Source organism: Manis javanica, chromosome 2, assembly GCF_040802235.1.
Source record: "Manis javanica isolate MJ-LG chromosome 2, MJ_LKY, whole genome shotgun sequence".
NCBI lineage: Eukaryota > Metazoa > Chordata > Mammalia > Pholidota > Manidae > Manis > Manis javanica.
Genome location: NC_133157.1, coordinates 27,596,252 through 27,610,580, shown reverse-complemented (window position 1 = coordinate 27,610,580; position 14,329 = coordinate 27,596,252). Strand labels below are relative to the sequence as shown.

The 14,329-nt window shown below is 39.3% G+C and overlaps 1 long non-coding RNA gene and 1 other non-coding gene across 2 annotated transcripts in view; one reads left to right on the top strand and one right to left on the bottom strand.

The window, feature by feature from the left end:
- LOC140844988 (uncharacterized) overlaps positions 1–14,329 on the top strand; it is a 160,685-nt gene that overhangs the window by 61,406 nt on the left and 84,950 nt on the right. The gene's annotated exons all lie outside the window — the stretch shown is intronic.
- LOC140848101 (U6 spliceosomal RNA) lies at positions 6,130–6,234 on the bottom strand. Its single transcript, XR_012128651.1, has one exon. It is a non-coding gene; the product is annotated as a U6 spliceosomal RNA (small nuclear RNA).

The following is a 14,329-nucleotide window of genomic DNA, read 5'->3' as shown; positions in this document are numbered from 1 at the left end:
GTTTTTTTCTAAGAGTTTTATGGTTTCGTGACTTACATTCAAGTCTTTGATCCATTTCGAATTTACTTTTGTGTATGGGGTTAGACAGTGATCCAGTTTCATTCTCTTACATGTAGCTGTCCAGTTTTGCCAGCACCATCTGTTGAAGAGACTGTTATTTCCCCATTGTATATCCATGGCCCCTTTATCGAATATTAGTTGAACATATATGTTTGGGTTAATGTTTGGAGTCTCTATTCTGTTCATTGGTCTGTGGCTCTGTTCTTGTGCCAGTACCAAATTGTCTTGATTACTGTGGCTTTGTAGTAGAGCTTGAAGTTGGGGAGAGAGATTCTTCCTTCTCAGGATTGCTTTAGCTATTCGGGGTCTTTGGTGTTTCCATATGAATTTTTGAACTATTTGTTCCAGTTCATTGAAGAATGCTGTTGGTAGTTTGATAGGGATTGCATCGAATCTGTATATTGCTTTGGGCAGGATGGCCACTTTGACGATATTAATTCTTCCTAGCCAGGAGCTTGGGATTAGTTTCCATTTGTTAGTGACCTATTTAATTTCTCTTAACAGTGTCTTATAGTTTTCAGGGTATAGGTCTTTCACTTCCTTGGTTAAGTTTATTCTTAGGTATTTTATTCTTTTTGATGCAATTGTGAATGGAATTATCTTCCTGATTTCTCTTTCTATTAGTTTATTGTTAGTATATAGGAAAGCCACATTATTTCTGTGTGTTAATTTTGTATCCTGCAACTTTGCTGAATTCCGATATTAGCTCTAGAAGTTTTGGAGTGGAGTCTTTAGGGTTTTTTATGTACAATATCATGTCATCTGCAAATAGTGACAGTTTGACCTCTTTAGCAATCTGGATTCCTTGTATTTCTTTGTTTTGTCTAACTGCTGTGGCTAGGACCGTCAGTACTCTGTTGAATAACAGTGGGGATAGTGGGCATCCCTGTCTTGTTCCCGATCACAGAGGAAAAGCTTTCAGCTTCTCACTGTTCAGTATGATGTTGGCTGAGGGTTTATCATATATGGCCTTTATTATGTTGAGGTACTTGCCCTCTATTCCCATTTTGTTGAGAGTTTTTATCATGAATGGATGTTGAATTTTATCGAATGTTTTCAGCATCTATGGAGATGATTATGTGGTTTTTGTCTTTCTTTTTGTTGATGTGGTGGATGATGTTGATGGATTTTCGAATGTTGTACCATCCTTGCATCCCTGGGATGAATCCCACTTGGTCATGGTGTATGATCCTTTTGATGTATTTTTGAATTCGGTTTGCTAATATTTTGTTGAGTATTTTTCCATCTACGTTCATCAGAGATATTGGTCTGTAGTTTTCTTTTTTGGTGGGGTCTTTGCCTCGTTTTGGTATTAGGGTGATGTTGGCTTCATAGAATGAGTTTGGGAGTATCCCCTCCTCTTCTATTTCTCGCAAAACTTTAAGGAGAATGGTTATTATATCTTCTCTGTATGTCTGATAAAATTCTGAGGTAAATCCATCTGGCCCCCGGCTTTTGTTCTTTGGTAGTTTTTTGAGTACCGCTTCAATATCGTTGCTGGTAATTGGTCCATTTAGATTTTCTGTTTCTTTCTGTGTCAGTCTTGGAAGGTTGTATTTTTCTAGGAAGTTGTCCATTTCTCCTAGGTGTCCCAGCTTGTTAGCGTATAGGTTTTCATAGTACTCTCTAATAATTCTTTGTATTTCTGTGGGGTCCGTCGTGATTTTTCCTTTCTCATTTCTGATTCTGTTGATGTGTGTTGACTCTCTTTTCCTCTTAATAAGTCTGGCTAGAGGCTTATCTATTTTGTATATTTTCTTGAAGAACCAGCTCTTCATTTCATTGATTATTGCTATGGTTCTATTCTTCTCAGTTTTATTTATTTCTTCTCTGATCTTTATTATGTCCCTCCTTCTGCTGACCTTAGGCCTCATTTGTTCTTCTTTTTCCAATTTTGATAATTGTGACATTAGACCATTCATTTGGGATTGTTCTTCCTTCTTTAAATATGCTTGGGTTGCTATATACTTTCCTCTTAAGACTGCTTTTGCTATATCCCACAGTATTTGGGGCTTTGTGTTGTTGTTGTCGTTTGTTTCCATATATTGCTGGATCTCCATTTTGATTTGGTTATTGATCCATTGATTATTTAGGAGCGTGTTGTTAAGCCTCCATGTGTTTGTGAGCCTTTTTGCTTTCTTTGTACAGTTTATTTCTAGTTTTATGCCTTTGTGGTCTGAAAAGTTGGTTGGTAGGATTTCAATCTTTGGGAATTTACTGAGGCTCTTTTGTGGCCTAGTATGCAGTCTATTCTGGAGAATGTTCCATGTACACTTGAGAAGAATGTGTACCCTGTTGCTTTTGAATGTAGAGTTCTGTAGATGTCTATTAGGTTCATCTGTTCTAGTGTGTTGTTCAGTGCCTCTGTGTCCTTACTTAATTTCTGTCTGGTAGATCTGTCCTTTGGAGTGAGTGGTGTGTTGAAGTCTCCCAGAATGAATGCATTGCATTCTATTTCCTCCTTTAATTCTGTTAGTATTTGTTTCAGATATGTTGGTGCTCCTGTGTTGGTTGCATATATAATTATAATGGTTATATCCTCTTGTTGGACTGAGCCCTTTATCATTATATAATGTCCTTCTTTATCTTTTGTTACTTTCTTTATTTTGAAATCTATTTTATCTGATACTAGTATTGCAACACCTGCTTTTTTCTCTCTGTTGTTTGCATGAAATATCTTTTTCCATCCCTTGACTTTAAGTCTGTGCATGTTTTTTGGTTTGAGGTGAGTCTCTTGTAAGCAGCATATGGATGGGTCTTGCTTTTTTATCCATTCTATTACTGTGTCTTTTGATTGATGCATTCAGTCCATTTACATTTAGGGTGATTATTGAAAGGTATGTACTTATTGCAATTGCAGGCTTTAAGTTTGTGGTTACCAAAGGTTCAAGGTTAGATTCTTCACTATCTTCCTGTCTAACTTAGCTCGCTTATTGAGCTATTATAAACATGGTCTGATGATTCTTTATTTCTCTCCCTTCTTATTCCTCCTCCTCCCTTCTTCGTATGTTGGCTGTTTTGTTCTGTGCTCTTTTTAGGAGTGCTCCCATCTAGAGCAGTCCCTGTAAGATGTCCTGTAGAGGTGGTTTGTGGGAGGCAAATTCCCTCAACTTTTGCTTGTGTGCGAATTATTTAATCCCTCCTTTATATTTAAATGATAATCATGCTGGATACAGTAATCTTGGTTTGAGACCCTTCTGTTTCATTGCATGAAGTATATCATGCCATTCTCTTCTGGCCTGTAGGGTTTCTGTTGAGAAGCCTGATAATAGCCTGATGGGTTTTCCTTTGTAGGTGACCTTTTTTTTCTCTCTGGCTTCCTTTAATACTTTGTCCTTGTCTTTGATCTTTGCCATTGTAATTATTATATGTCTTGGTGTTGCCCTCCTTGGATCCCTTGTCATGGGAGTCCTCTGTACCTCTGGGGTCTGAAAGGCCATTTCCTCCCCTAGTTTGGGGAAGTTTTCAGCAATTATTTCTCCAAAGACACTTTCTATCCCTTTTTCTCTCTCTTATTTTCCTGGTACCCCTATAATGCAGATATTATTCTGTTTCAATTGGTCACTCAGTTCTCTTAAAATTCTTTCATTCCTAGAGGTCCTTTTATCTCTCTCTGCATCAGCTTCTCTGTGTTCCTGTTCTCTGTTTTCTAGTCCATTAATGGTCTCTTGCATCTCATCCATTCTGTTTTGAAGTCCTTCCAGAGCTTGTTTTATTTCTGTATTCTCCCTCCTTAGTTCTTGCATATTTCTCTGAAGTCCATCAGCTTGGTTATGACTTTTGTTTTGAATTCTTTTTCAAGAAGAGTGGTTAAATCTATCTCCCCAGGTTCCTTCTCGGGGGAAGATGTAGAAGATGTCGAAGCTGTCTGGGTTAGTCTTGTCTCGATCAAAATTTTTTGCCTTTTCATGTTGATAGGTGCAATGATGAGCTATTGACTTTCTGTCAGCTGGGAGAGTCAAGCCTCTTTCCACTTGGCTCCTGGCCTTTCTTTACTGGGACAACTGTGACCCCCTAGTGGCTTGTGTTGGGCAATTGCGTGTAGACTGAGTCTCTTTATCTTGCCCGGCCAGAAGCTCCCTTGCTTTGGGCGTGGCCAGCCTCAGGATGTTGCTCTGCTATGGCGGGACCCCAGAGGGGTAATGGACGGGGGGCTGTTTGGCTGTTAACCTCCATGATGGGTCTCAGAGGTGTTGCCCAGTGGGTTAGTGCACCCGGAGTTCCCTGGAATTTTCAGCTGCTGGACTGTGACCCGGGATGCTTCCTTCCAGCTGTGGCATCCCTGTCCCTTTAAGACTTTCAAAAAGTACTCGCTTTTCTTTATCACAGGGGTGCTGGCTTCAGGACCCACTCAAAGATCTTGCTGCCCTGTTTCCCCAGTTTCCAGCACCCCATGCATGCACTGTGTCTGCTCTGGTGCGGATGGCTAGGGCTGGGTGATTCGCAGTCCTGGGCTCCCTCTCCCTCCCCGCTCCGAATCCTCTCCTCCTGTCAGGAGCTGGGGTGAGGGGCGCTCGGGTCCCGCCGGGCTGGGGCTTGTATCTTACCCTTTTCACCAGGTGCTGGGTTCTCACAGCTGTGGATGTAGTCTGGCTGTTGTCCTGTGTCTTCTGGTCTCTCTTTTAGGATTAGTTGTATTTGTTGTATTTTCAAAAATATATATGTTTTTGGAAGGAGATTCCCACTCTCCTACTCACGCCACCATCTTGGCTCCACCCAATAAATAATTCTTAATGATATAAACACAGAAGCTGGAGAGTAAGAGAACGACAGTATCAGCCAGCCATTTCTATTAACTTGAAATGCAAGCAGAGTGAACAAGCAATTTATAGGGAAATGAGTCCTTCTCTGAAAATCCACTTATTTATTATATAGCATTTTGATATTTTTAGTAGCAATGTGCAAAAACTTCCTTGGCTAATGATGTGATAAACAAGAACCTTAGAAAAAAAATCATAGAGGTAAGGCATATATTAGAGATACAAGTTCCAGAATGAACAAAAAGTGCTCCACTTGCACACACAGGTAACATATTGTCTCTGATTTGTCAGTGAGGAGGGTGCTGGAGACAAATATTAAAACCTTTCATATGTCTTTCATGGTTCATCTATTTCATAGGTCAACAGTACATGAAGTGTAGGTACTTTTTTAATGTTTTAAAATTCATCCTTTACAGATCCTTTTGTGGCTTTTGCAATGATCCCAAATAAAGAATCCTTTGAAATACTGGATTTCTGTATTATCTGGGTATTTATTGATATTAGTCCCAGAATAAGCACAATTACAAAAAAGCAGGAGGATCCTCTGTGCACTGGCTTATTTTAAAAATCATACATGCCCCTGGTAGAAATTTAGAAAATATATATAAACAAAATTAAGAAAGTAAAAGGGATCTGTATTCTATCTGGAAATGTTTGTATTAATCCTTCCCATCATTTTTGCTATGATATATTTCTGTTAATATATAATATTAACTAAGTATACTTATGACTAAATATACCACTCCATTCATTAAATGTAAATATTATATATTGATGCTAACTTATTTCTCAACAATATACAATCTTATATATCATTTAAATTTTTTAAAATAATGTAAATAAGTGATAACTCCCGAGGCATGTGAGCAAGTAAATGTGTGATGAAAACTCAGAACTTGCTAAGGGGAAAACAAAATTGCCTCTGTATATGTCTCAATGATATAAATAGTGAGAAAAAGGGAAGAGGTAGAAAATTTGTGGATAGAGTAATAGACTAAAAATTGACAGTATGATTTGAGTAACATAAAGTGCAACTAGAAACATAGATGTATAGAGGTCTTTAAACTTAGGAGTCATCAATGTTCCAGAATTTCTAGGAGGGAAGTGCTAACTTGAAATTGTTTGAAAGTGCCATAGTGTCCATAAAAATGTGACAGTTGTAGAGGAGGAAACATCAATGTATCTTGCTCCTATATGAAAGAATACTGAATATCCATGAAGATAATTAAAAATATGTAGTATTTTCCTGACCAGGTCTTCAGCACTGATCACGCTGGTCCATTATAAAACTCTTTATTGACTAATTTTTTTTTTAATGGAACGCTTCACGAATTTGCATGTCATCCTTGCACAGGGGCCATGCTAATCTTCTCTATCATTCCAATTTTAGTATATGTGCTGCCGAAGAGAGCACTATTGACTAATTTTTTTTTATTGTTTAGTCAATCAATAAAGAGGGGAAATAGCTTTAAGGCAATAAAGCACATAGCAATTATTTTTGGAGTCAGTGCCTCAGTGAACTTCAAGAATAATCCCAGCATTCTCTAGAATCCCAAACATTTTTCTTCTCTGGGGAAGAGAAATTAATTTCCTATTCCTTGAGTTAGATTTTTTTTAAAAATGAATATCTTTCCTACTTGATGATATAATTAAAATATGTTCAGTTTGTTAAATTGAATATGAATTAACAAAAAATTGCACCAAATATTTTGCTAAATCTGTGCAATGCTCTTATCCACTTATTGTCATTCTATGCTTATCTGATGTTTGAGATCGGATCAACATATGGTCAAAGCATTCAAGAGCTACTAAAGAAGAGTGTATGTTTAACCATACAACAGATTCAGTTAATGATCCTTAATTTACATGGAAAGAATAGTTTTTGCTTTAACAAAAATTAAATGATTTGTGAATAAATTAATGAATGCACTCTTGATTAAACATATTAGAAGCTATGGAATGAGGCCATATATCATTTTATCTTCAGTAACAATAGACTAAAACATTGAAACTCTCACACAACTTCAGAGTTGTGCTAAGTCACATCCCCTACTTCATAGACACATGCTCTCAGGAATCTTCAGAGAAATACCTTAAACCATGGCTAACATCACTGAGTGATGATTTGGTGTACAGGAAAGTTATGGGAATAAATGTAAAGCTGACTTTAAAACACTTAAGTTGAGCGATTCCTTATTCCAGGCTTCAAAACTCCCCGATGAAGCAATGGAAATCAATCATTTCCTCAACACAAAACTTGACCTTCAGAAAAGGGTTGAATGATTTGCTGCAACTTTATAAAGAGGTGCAAAAAGAGCTTCATTAATAGTCCCCTCAGCTTATGTTGTGTTTTTTGCTAAAATGATCTTGAAAGAACCTTCAAAGTGAGCAGAGATCAGAATATGATTAAAATAGCATGTGAGCAGCTATCGTTGGCTCAAGTTTTCCAAGATTTCCATAAAAGTATACCAATGAAGACACAGAAAGAGATGAAATATCATCAAAATACTGAGAAATAATACTGAAAAGTCTTTCACTAGATCCCTGAAGGAAATTTACTGAATACATGAATTATGGAGTCGAATAAAGAATCACAACTCAGAAAATTCATGATTTAATGCCTAAAGGAGAGCAAATTTGTGTCCTGGAAAGAAGGTAGGGAAACTCTTCTACCACTACAGGAATCCTGATTCAAAGGCTCAAGACAGCCTTTCCTCTATATGTACACCTAAAGTTATCAACTGACATGCATATTAAAACATACATTCCTGAGTCCTACCCAAGAAGTTTAAAGCAAAAATATATATGGGTTCAGAGGGTAGAAATACAGCATTTTCAAAGGCATCCTGGATGATTCTTTGACACACTAAAGTTTGAGAGCTATTACTCTGTTAGGAGAATTACTTTTTTTTTTTTAAGTAAAGGTTTAAAAAAAAGTAGAACAGGTAATACAAACTCTGGACACAGAAATATAAGAGGAGTAACATTTCTGTTGAATTTTCTCCATCTGCCACCGCCATTTAGCCCTTAGACTCTGTTTATATGTAGATTTCATTAATATTTTATCTATTAATGTTAGCATGGAGATTAAATGAGAAATCTTTATTTTTCAATACTTCTAGGTAAAATCCCATCAATCTGGCATTCAAGTTCCAGGAAACAACATTATATTAGGTTACTGAAAATAAAGATTAAAAGATCATCAAAAAGCATATGTCTTTAACAGAAGATACAAATTTGTGAGAGATCCAATTAAAGACCAGGAGTAGCAGTTTTTTATTATGCAAGGTAGGAAGTGAGTTTGGTGGTAGTCCTGCTCAGATTAACAAGATTAGAAGAGCCAGCTGTCCCTTAACTTTATAAAAAGGTTATCTCCCCCATTTTAGTCATGGATAAAAAAATATATAGAACCTTCCATATGATCAAATGGGTTTTTAAAACAATGACTTTCAGGAGACCCTTCAAAAGAGGTAGATGGAGGCATCTTAATTTCTAAACCATATTGGTACACTTTCAACTACAGTTATCATTCCACTGAAAGCATACCTCAAAAAATACACCAGTGTAACATTCTTAGAATGCTGAACCAAAGATCAAGTTTGCATAGCTCATCTGCAGCTTATCCGTGTAGTCCTGGTTAAAGCATGTAAAAACAGTTCATAAAAATAAGGGCAATAGGGAGGCGGAGCCAGGATAGCGGCGTGAGTAGAGCAGTGGAAATCTCCTCCCAAAAACACATAGAGCTATGAAAATATACCAAAGAAAAATCTTCCTAAAATAGAGACCACAGGACACAGGACAACATCCAGACCACATCCACACCTGCAAGAGCCCAGCGCCTTGCGAAGGGGGTAAGATACAAGCCCCGGCCCGGCGGGACCCGAGCGCCCCTCCCCCCGGCTCCTTGCGGGAGGAAAGAAACTGGTGCGGTTTTTTTTCGGCGAGTGCTTTTTGGAAGCCTTAAAGGGACGGGACCCCGTTGCTAGGGAGGCAGGGTGGCGGGACCGGTGAGCAGGTGCCTGGGACTGGCACCTGAGGACAAAGAATATCCCACGTTTCTCCCTGCGGGACTGGCGGGCGGTTGCCTGAGACTGGCGCCTGAGGACAGAGGAAATCGCGCATTTTTCCCCTTTTTTTTTCTCTTTTTGGCGAGCAATTTTTGGAAGCCTTAAAGGGACAGGGACCCCGGTGCTAGGGAGGCAGGGTGGCGGGACTGGTGAGCGGGTGCCTGGGACCAGCGCCTGAGGACAAAGAATATCCCACGTTTTTCCCTGCAGGACCGAGGGGCGAGTGCCTGAGACCGGCAATTGAGGACAGAGTAAATCGCGCGTTTTTCCCCTTTTTTTTTTTCTCTTTTTTGCGAGTGCTTTCTGGAAGCCTAAAAGGGACAGGGACCCCAGTGCTAGGGAGCAGGGCGGTGGGACGGGTGAGCGGGTGCCTGGGACCGGAGCCTGAGGACAAAGAATATCGCGCGTTTTTCCCTGTGGAACCGGTGGGTGGGTGCCTGAGACCGGCACCTGAGGACGGAGGAAATCGCGTGCTTTTCCTCTTTTTTTTTCTCTTTTTAGTGAGTGCTTTTTGGAAGCCTTAAAGGGACAGGGACCCCGGTGCTAGGGAGGCAGGGCGGTGGGACTGGTGAGCGGGTGCCTGGGACCAGTGCCTGAGGACAAAGAATATCAAGCGTTCCTTCCCAGCGGGACCGGTGGGTGGGTGCTTTTTGGAAGCCTTGAAAAGACAGGGACCCTGGTGCTAGGGAGACAGGGCAGCAGGACCAGTGAGCGGGTGCCTGAGACTGGCAACTGAGGACAGAAAAAAAGAAAAAAAAATCGCTTGTTTTTTCCTTTTTTTTTTTTTCTTTCTTTCTGTTCCCTCTCTCATTGTTGCTGTTGTTGTTTTGGTTTGGAGAGTGCTTTTTGGAAGTCTTAAAGGGGCAGGACAGGTCACTTAGACCAGAGACAGGGAATCTGGGGATCTCTGGGCACCCTAACCCCCTGGGCAGCAGGGGGCACAGAGACCCCTTACGGAGATAAATAGCTTCCTGGCCGCTCCCCCTCCAAACGGGGCTCTACCATTTTGGAGGAACAGCCCCAGCCAGACCAAGCCCACAGCAACAGTGGAGATAAACCCCAAAGCAACTGGGCAGGAAGCAGAAGCCCTGTCTGCGCACAGCTGCCCAGAACAAGCAACTAGAGGTCGCTATTCTCCCAGGAAAAGGCTACAAATCAACAAGAAGGGAAGCTCTTTCAGCGGTCACTTGTACCAGCTCTGCAAACTATCTCTATCACCATGAAAAGGCAAAACTACAGGCAGACAAAGATCACAGAGACAACACCTGAGAAGGAGACAGACCTAACTAGTCCTCCTGAAAAAGAATTCAAAATAAAAATCATGAACATGCTGACAGAGATGCAGAGAAAAATGCAAGAGCAATGGGATGAGATGCAGAGAAAAATGCAAGAGCAGTGGGATGAGATGCAGAGAAAAATGCAAGAGCAGTGGGATGAAGTCCGGAAGGAGACCACAGATGTCAGGAAAGAGATCACAGAAGTGAAACAATCCCTGGAAGGATTTATAAGCAGAATGGATAAGATGCAAGAGGCCATTGAAGGAATAGAAGCCAGAGAATAGGAACGTATAGAAGCTGACATAGAGAGAGATAAAAGGATCTCCAGGAATGAAACAACACTAAGAGAAATATGTGACCAATACAAAAGGAATAACATTCGTATTATAGGGATACCAGAAGAGGAAGAAAGAGGAAAAGGGATAGAAAGTGTCTTTGAAGAAATAATTGCTGAAAACTTCCCCAAACTGGGGGAGGAAATAATCGAACAGACCATGGAATTACACAGAACCCCCAACAGAAAGGATCCAAGAAGGACAACACCAAGACACATAGTAATTAAAATGGCAAGGATCAAGGACAAGGAAAGAGTTTTAAAGGCAGCTAAAGAGAAAAAGGTCAACTATAAAGGAAAACCAATCAGGCTAACATCAGACTTCTCGACAGAAACCCTACAGGCCAGAAGGGAATGGCATGATATACTTAATGCAATGAAACAGAAGGGCCTTGAACCAAGGATACTGTATCCAGCACGACTATCATTTAAATATGATGGTGGGATTAAACAATTCCCAGACAAGCAAAAGCTGAGGGAATTTGCTTCCCACAAACCACCTCTACAGGGCATCCTACAGGGACTGCTCTAGATGGGAGCACCCCTAAAAAGAGCACAGAACAAAACACACAACATATGAAGAATGGAGGAGGAGGAATAAGAAGGGAGAGAAGAAAAGAATCTCCAGACAGTGTATATAACAGCTCAATAAGCGAGCTAAGTTAGGCAGTAAGATACTAAAGAAGCTAACCTTGAACCTTTGGTAACCACAAATCTAAAGCCTGAAATGGCAATAAGTACATATCTCTCAATAGTCACCCTAAATGTAAATGGACTTAATGCACCAATTAAAAGACATAGAGTAATAGAATGGATAAAAAAGCAAGACCCATCTATATGCTGCTTACAAGAAACTCACCTCAAACCCAAAGACAAGCACAGAATAAAAGTCAAAGGATGGAAAAACATATTTCAGGCAAACAACAGTGAGAAGAAAGCAGGGGTTGCACTACTAATATCAGACAAAATAGACTTCAAAACAAAGAAAGTAACAAGAGATAAAGAAGGATACTACATAATGATATAGGGCTCAGTCCTACAAGAGGATATAACCATTCTAAATATATATGCACCCAATACAGGAGCACCAGCATATGTGAAGCAAATACTAACAGAACTAAAGAGGGAAATAGACTGCAATGCATTCATTGTAGGAGACTTCAACACACCACTCACCCCAAAGGATAGATCCACCGGGCAGAAAATAAGTAAAGACACACAGGCACTGAACAACACACTAGAACAGATGGACCTAATAGACATCTATAGAACTCTACATCCAAAAGCAACAGGATATACATTCTTCTCAAGTGCACATGGAACATTCCCCCAAATAGACCACATACTAGCTCACAAAAAGAGCCTCAGTAAATTCCAAAATATTGAAATTCTACCAACCAATTTTTCAGACCACAAAGGTATGAAAGTAGAAATAAATTCTACAAAGAAAACAAAAAGGCTCACAAACACATGGAGGCTTAACAACATGCTACTAAATAATCAATGGATCAATGAACAAATCAAAATAGAGATCAAGGAATATATAGAAACAAATGACAACAACAACACTAAGCCCCAACTTCTGTGGGATGCAGCGAAAGCAGTCTTAAGAGAAAAGTATATAGCAATCCAGGCACACTTGAAGAAGGAAGAACAATCCCAAATGAATAGTCTAACATCACAATTATTAAAACTGGAAAAAGAAGAACAAAGGAGGCCTAAAGTCAGTAGAGGGAGGGACATAATAAAGATCAGAGAAGAAATAAACAAAATTGAGAAGAATAAAACAATAGCAAAAATCAACGAAACCAAGAGCTGGTTCTTTGAGAAAATAAACAAAATAGATAAGCCTCTAGCCCAACTTATTAAGAGAAAAAGAGAGTCAACGCAAATCAACATACTCAAAAATGAGAATGGAAAAATCACGACAGACTCCACAGAAATACAAAGAATTATTAAAGACTACTATGAAAACCTATATGCCAACAAGCTGGAAAACCTAGAAGAAATGGACAACTTCCTAGAAAAATACAACCTCCCAAGACTGACCAAGGAAGAAACACAAAAGTTAAACAAACCAATTACAAGCAAAGAAATTGAAACAGTAATCAAAAAACTACCCAAGAACAAAACCCCGGGGCCGGACGGATTTACCTCGGAATTTTATCAGACACACAGAGAAGACATAATACCCATTCTCCTTAAAGTGTTCCACAAAATAGAAGAAGAGGGAGTACTCCCAAACTCATTCTATGAGGCCAACATCACCGTAATACCAAAACCAGGCAAAGACCCCACCAAAAAAGAAAATTACAGACCAATATCCCTGATGAATGTAGATGCAAAAATACTCAATAAAATATTAGCAAACAGAATTCAACAGTATATCAAAAGGATCATACACCATGACCAAGTGGGGTTCATCCCAGGGATGCAAGGATGGTACAACATTCGAAAATCCATCAACATCATCCACCACATCAACAAAAAGAAAGACAAAAACCACATGATCATCTCCATAGATGCTGAAAAAGCATTTGACAAAATTCAACATACATTCATGATAAAAACTCTCAGCAAAATGGGAATAGAGGGCAAGTACCTCAACATAATAAAGGCCATATATGATAAACCCACAGCCAGCATTATACTGAACAGCGAGAAGCTGAAAGCATTTCCTCTGAGATCGGGAACCAGAGAGGTATGCCCACTCTCCCCACTGTTATATAACATAGTACTGGAGGTCCTAGCCATGGCAATCAGACAAAACAAAGAAATACAAGGAATCCAGATTGGTAAAGAAGAAGTTAAACTGTCACTATTTGCAGATGATATGATACTGTACATAAAAAACCCTAAAGACTCCACTCCAAAACTACTAGAACTGATATCGGAATACAGCAAAGTTGCAGGATACAAAATTAACACACAGAAATCTGTAGCTTTCCTATACACTAACAATGAACCAATAGAAAGAGAAATCAGGAAAACAATTCCATTCACCATTGCATCAAAAAGAATAAAATACCTAGGAATAAACCTAACCAAAGAAGTGAAAGACTTATACTCTGAAAACTACAAGTCACTCTTAAGAGAAATTAAAGGGGACACTAATAAATGGAAACTCATCCCATGCTCATGGCTAGGAAGAATTAATATCGTCAAAATGGCCATCCTGCCCAAAGCAATATACAGATTTGATGCAATCCCTCTCAAATTACCAGCAACATTCTTCAATGAATTGGAACAAATAATTCAAAAATTCATATGGAAACACCAAAGACCCCGAATAGCCAAAGCAATCCTGAAAAAGAAGAATAAAGTAGGGGGGATCTCACTCCCCAACTTCAAGCTCTACTACAAAGCCACAGTAATCAAGACAATTTGGTACTGGCACAAGAACAGAGCCACAGACCAGTGGAACAGATCAGAGACCCCAGAAATTAACCCAAACATATATGGTCAATTAATATTTGATAAAGGAGCCATGGATATACAATGGCAAAATGACAGTCTCTTCAACAGATGGTGCTGGCAAAACTGGACACCTACATGTAGGAGAATGAAACTGGACCATTGTCTAACCCCATATACAAAGGTAAACTCAAAATGGATCACAGACCTGAATGTAAGTCATGAAACCATTAAACTCTTGGAAAAAAACATAGGCAAAAACCTCTTAGACATAAACATGAGTGATCTCTTCTTGAACATATCTCCCCGGGCAAGGAAAACAACAGCAAAAATGAGCAAGTGGGACTACATTAAGCTGAAAAGCTTCTGTACAGCGAAAGACACCATCAATAGAACAAAAAGGAACCCTACAGTATG